Here is a 6,464-nt window from a genome sequence, read left to right as displayed (position 1 = left end):
AAATAATTCTTTTTTTTTTTTTTTTTTTTTTTTTTTTTTTTTTTTTTTTTTTTTTTTTTTTTTTTTTTTTTTTTTTTTTTTTATTTTTTTTTATTTTTTTCGAAAAGAGAAAATAAAGCTTTTTTTATTCACCCGGCAGAGTGTCGGAGAATGTATGTATAATTAAGTTCGGAGAATTATCGCGCTAAGAATAAGAATTTGCAGAGCACAAAAGTATTTGCCTATAGAATAATTTTTTAATTCATTACTTTTATTTTGTAAATTTATTTATAAAAAAAAAACAAAAAAAAAAAACAAAAAAAAAACAAAAAATGAAAAAAGTAATTTTAACGTGTAGTATACTTTTATTTTTATTACGTATTAATCGTTTAATTTTAACGAACGATATTTCAAGTATAAGTTTCCTTATATACGGAATTGTCATGTAGATCACTGCAAACTTTATGTGACCGATCATATAATTCGTACGATGTATTTAATAATTAAGAAATGTCTGTTTGCTGTTCCAAAATTGTCATTCAATAATGAATTACGTATAATAGCAGTTCATTATGTTTAAATTATGTTACAAGTTGATGCGATTGCTAATATTTAATTAATATTTATTGATTGTTGACAGGCTTCCTAGAATTGTTGTACTTGAAAGGGCATTGGTTCAAATGATTAATTTAAAATAAAATAAATTACACCCATAAGGGATAGCAATTGATATCGATTGTTATATGCAATTTCACTTTCACTCATAAAATAACGTAATGAATTAAACGAAAATCATTAAGAATTTAATCGAAATAAAATAGTGAAATAATTCAGAAGACATAATTGTATGTTTGTGTTCATTTAAAAGCCACGAAGCATTTATGGATTTATGAAATTCAAGGCTTACAGGAATCATTTTGAAGAGTATTCAGAGCATTTTGAATAGTTGAATTGTCTTTATTACATTCATTCTTATACATGAACATTCAGAATGTATTTCAGAAACATAATGTACTCGTAATGCACTGAAAGTTATATAAACGTCGAATTATATTGATTTGTAATTTATTTTATTTTAAAAGCACAGTATATACACAATGAAGCACGTAATATTCTCAATTTTTTTTTTTTTTTTTTTTTTTTTTTTTCGATGAAGAGTTTTGATCTATATTTTAATTCATATTAAATTTGTTTTCAATTAAATTTCCAATCCAGAGTATGAATACTACTCTCTTGGCTCTTCGAAGCTCGGCGTTAAAGAGACTTCAGGGAGTTGAATAAAGACCAGTGATTTTTTTACAACGCCTAGCGAATTAACTGTTATTTTATTATTTATCTTAGTGAGTAAGGCATCATTGACAAATTAATTGCTGCTAAGAGCTGTCTTTTAAATTGTACATTTGTTTACAACTTTTTATTGTATAGAATTATATAGAGTAGCATTTAAAGTATAAATTTAAGAGTACTGTAGGTATTTGTTTAAAATAATTTTTAAAGGTTAGAAACTCACCGAAGTCTCTATTACAGTGATTAATTTTGTAATTAGTTTGTATTTATATTAATAACAATACAAAGTAATAATAATATTAATAATAATAATAATAATAATATCAATAATAATAATAATATCAATATAATAATAATAATAATAATAATAATAATAATAATAATAATAACAATAATAACAATATTTTTAACAATAACAAGAATAGTAGTTATGATATTAATAATGTCATTAATAATAATAATAATATTAATAATAATATTAATAATAATATTAATAAAAAGAATAGTAATAGTAATAATAATATTAATAATGATAATAATAAATCTGACGAAGGTAATTGCGATAACCGTATTAGTATTATTAATGTTTAATTCATAATACATTTTAACGTAACTAATAATATTGACATAGAATTGGCAATAATGTAATTTGTATATGTAATGATTAAATTCGAAAGCGTGTCTCGAATTCGTCAGTTATATAAGAAAAAAAAAAACAATAAAACTAATCGATTAGATAATAAAATCTAGGCCTACTTGACTTTTTCAAAATTTATTTAAACTTGAAATCTCTATTAGATTCCTTGCTACAGAGCATGCTTGAAAATTTTCAATCTATTTACAATTTGACTCTGTCTTTAGTATACTATTATTGACTTGCATGCGAACTTCTAAGCAAAGAATCGAGTTTGAGAAACGTGAATTGAAACGAAAAGCGCGACTGCGCCCTACCGAGTGGAATAGAGGGGAAACAATTGCCGGGCATATAGATGAAAATGCAATTCGAATTACAAAATTGATAAGAAGCATGAAAGTTTGAGTTTGATCGAGTTCGTATTTGACAGATCTTTGCGAAGCAGGCAGACGGTGCCGTGAGCACAGTGCGATGCGAGGGCAGGGGAATCAAGCGAAAGCTGGACTCCATCCACGCAATGCATTCCACTCTGCATGAAGACCAGGATGGTCAGTATCGTATCGTACATTACAGTTAAGCGTTCCATTGGTCATTAATTTTCCTCCAAGATCGATCAATAGTACACGGACCTTTTAGTAGACTTTTGAAAATTCGTTTTTTATTCATTTCTTTTTTCTTTACTTTTATTGCTTTTATTAGTTATCCAATTCACAAATTGATTATAAATTTATGTTATTGACGTCCAATTGACGACTGTTCCCCGCGTTCGATCACTTTCAATATGTAAAGAAATAAAATGTAATTCTCGCGAATCATGTATGTATAAATTTTTATAAAAATCCGAGCCTACGGTGCGTCCAGCAATACTTGTTTGTAACGCCTATATAGTTTACATATACACGTGCGCAAGTATTCGCGTGGATTAATCTAATGGCTGTAAGTACTGTAGCGAGATTTACTTTTTTTTTTTGTTTTTTGTTTTTGTTTTTGTTTTTGTTTTGTTTTTTTGTTTTTTTGTTTTTTTGTTTTTTTTTTGAAGGAAAGAATGTACTTTAATCTTTGGAGGAAAAGGTCGCTCTAGCTGCCCTTATTGCACTTTTGCTTATTAGCTTCGAAATATGTCAACGCTCTCTCGTCCTTTGCAAATAATATTCTCTGCACATCTAACATTTCTCTTCACTTCACATCAACTATCAGCTTTACAATGGTATCTGGTCATATGCATGAAAAGTCACTTATTAAAAGAAAAAGATAAAAAGAAGAAGAAAAAATCTATATATATATATATATATATATATATATATATAATAATAATAATAATAATAACAAACCTGAATTACATTCTCCCTTTAACAAGTGAAATTATTAATTGCATAAGCCATTGCCCGTATATGTAATGCACCAATCAACATCACGAATCACGCAAATCAATTAACACGAGAAAATTCATGAATGTCTGCACACAAAAAAGGAATCGCTCGTGTTTAAATAGCTAAAGGTAGGTATTTTGGCTTTCGCTAAATGTTTTTGCAAACAAAACTAATTGGCTGTCAGGTTTGTTAATAAGCTCCGTCATAGAATTATTTGCAAAGCAATGCATTGTCCCTTATTCATGAAAATCGTCTAATATCATAAGCGAATTATCCCATCAATCACACTTGGAAGTATGGATTTGTACTTATGCAAATGTTATTAAATTCAACGAATCATCCAATCACCGCCTACTTTTACGCACGGAGGAAAGTATTGGAGGTAGACGAGGTATCGTGTTACAGGACTTGGATATACGACCGATACAATCCTTGCCACGGCAAAACAAAAAACATTACAAATAATATTTTCCTCCGCTTACACATTAAAATGCCATCTAACTATTCACCTATAAGCTAAGGCATAAATCGTACGGCTTTGATGTCACACTTTCATTCTTATCGTTCGCACATTGTAAATATCATCGAACTATGTGAATCATACATCATTCGATCATGCATTGCGTGTTTAGGACATCAAATAGACCTGCGAGAGATCGTTATATAGCTTTGGCGCAGGTCGCTTAAGTGCTGTTAAAATAAGTGTGCAAATTAACAACGATAAATCACGAAAATCTCGTCATATTAAAATATTAAATAAATGTTGACGAATTTATCGGTAGTGAGCATCAGAAAACGCTGATATTTAAAATCTTTGATAAGTCACTGTTGACAATGATGAGTGTTGGTAAGAGTGCTCGAGTGCACCGATTTTCCAATTCGGCCTCTTACTCCTATCGCTCTCTACCAGTACGGACACGGACTAGAGTTTCCGACGAACAATTAGTTACGCTAGTAAAAGAGCCGAGACAATGACGTTAAATTGCTCTTTAAATTGATCGGAATTACCGAGAGCCGTCACTGGTAGACAATTTTTCGCCCACATTCAACCGATATAATAAGTACTTTGAAAAATCGATCAACGACAAGAGAACTTTAGAACAATCGTCTCCAAGGGACCGAACTATTGGTGGAAAACTATGCCAACGTCATTAACGATATCAACGCAATGTCATGACGAGCGCCTGCTTATTAAAATTCATTCACAAACTGGATCGCAAATGCTGATGTTTAATCGAAAACGATAAGCTTCGATTATAAAGCGCGACTGCACGCGACCTTATTAAAATCGCTCATATATTTTATCTTTTTTCTTTTTATATCTCGTTGCTCTATAAGTCATTTTCAAGACACGACCTGCAACCACTTCCTTTCTTCTTTTACCTTTTCTTCCTTAAACAACGCACGGCCCGTGGAAAGGATTTTTTTTTTTTTTTTTTTAACTAGTCGCGACCTCTGAACGGAAGTTTTAGACTATTAACGTAATGCCATTAATTCACGAGGTTCTCCACACGGCCACGCGAAATCTACATCGAGCAGCATCCGCAAAGGAGCGGATCGATTTTTCAAAGTCACTCGCGTAATCGCGTGTCAGGCCGAGCACCACGACTCACCCCATCCGAACGCCATACAAATTTCCATAAGCACCCGACCGCATCAAGCCCACTCACCAAAACGACCACGACGAAAGTCGACGAGCCATCACATTGATATATACATACATATACATATATATATATATATATATATATATATATATATATAGTATATATATGTATGTATGTATGTTTATATGTATGTATGTATATGTATATGTATATGTATATGTATATGCACATGTATGTGTATATGTACGAATAAAAATAATTAAACAAATAAACAACAAAAATAAAAAAAACAAACCGTCCAATAAGAAAAAGTCAACAACCACAACAACAAAATTGCACGTGCAGAGCCTCAGGATGATCCGGCCGGCGCGAAAAAAGCGCGGAAGTTCGCGGTCGGCGAGGTCGTGTGGGGCACAGCCCGAGGCAGCGTCGCCTGGCCCGGCAAGGTCGAGGCGCTCGGGGCGATCCCGGCCGCCCTCTCCCTACCTCCCGGGAACAGTCCAGCATCAGGGCCATCAACCGTCTGGATCAGGTGGTACGGGCCAGAGCGCGAGGCAGGCCTCAGCCAGGTCCCAGTCAAGAGCCTTAAGTCCCTGTCAGAAGGCCTCGAGACGCACCATCGCGCACGAAAGAAGTTCCGGAAGTGAGTCGACTGATTATGATTGATGAAAATTGCCGGCCGGAGGGCCGCGAGCGGAGGCGCCCACAAACCCGGCCAGGCATATTACCACTTCGCTGTGCAATATCGTAACTCACCTGAATCTAAGCAACCCGAGTATCAATCCAGCCGGTGGTCACTTTAATCGCTAGTCTGCGCTTTCTATTTCTTAGCTCACGTTTTATCATTGAGTGACACGAGCTAACGCTATTAATAGTTTCAAGTAATCTTTTGCCTTTGTGTTTATGTTGTTTTGCGCCCCGACGCTTTCCTAAACGCCGGGCGATTTTTTCACTGGATATTCAACTATCTATGCTATTGTATGTTCGCGCGCACAAATACGCACACGTCGAGGCAAAGGTATTGTAATGTCCTTTACGATTAGAACACTTATGAATTTTAACGTTAAAATTCATCCGATGATACGCAATGAGATTTCAACTATTTTTTAGCCACGTAATACACGCTCACGAAGATCTCATCGTAAAGAATATCTTGCAATATTCTCCATCGTTACAATATTGCACTGCCGTGGTGATTTTAGGTGATTTTTAAGCACAATGTTGTCCAATATAAAATAAAATTTAAAATATCGCTTTTTATTACGTTCGGCTATTAAACGTACAAATATTATCCTACTTATTTCGCACTAATAACGAAATATATAACATGACGTTATTTCAACAAATTTGAGTAAGAAAACGATATTGATTTTGATGCAACGTTATTGCCAGCATTTTTCTTAAAAATACGTATCGAATCATTTACTGTAATACTGTTTACAGTATTATAGGGAAACCCTAATTTATTATAGAATAATAATCTACAGTTTATAGTGAATATATATATATATATATATAAACCCTATTATTCAACCTTCAAAACTTAATCATAATTAACATATGTTGCTTATATACACGTACATGTAG

Source organism: Ceratosolen solmsi, unplaced genomic scaffold (genome assembly GCF_000503995.2).
Source record: "Ceratosolen solmsi marchali unplaced genomic scaffold, CerSol_1.0 scaffold28, whole genome shotgun sequence".
In the NCBI taxonomy this organism is placed as follows: domain Eukaryota; kingdom Metazoa; phylum Arthropoda; class Insecta; order Hymenoptera; family Agaonidae; genus Ceratosolen; species Ceratosolen solmsi.
Note: the sequence above shows the minus strand (reverse complement) of the source record.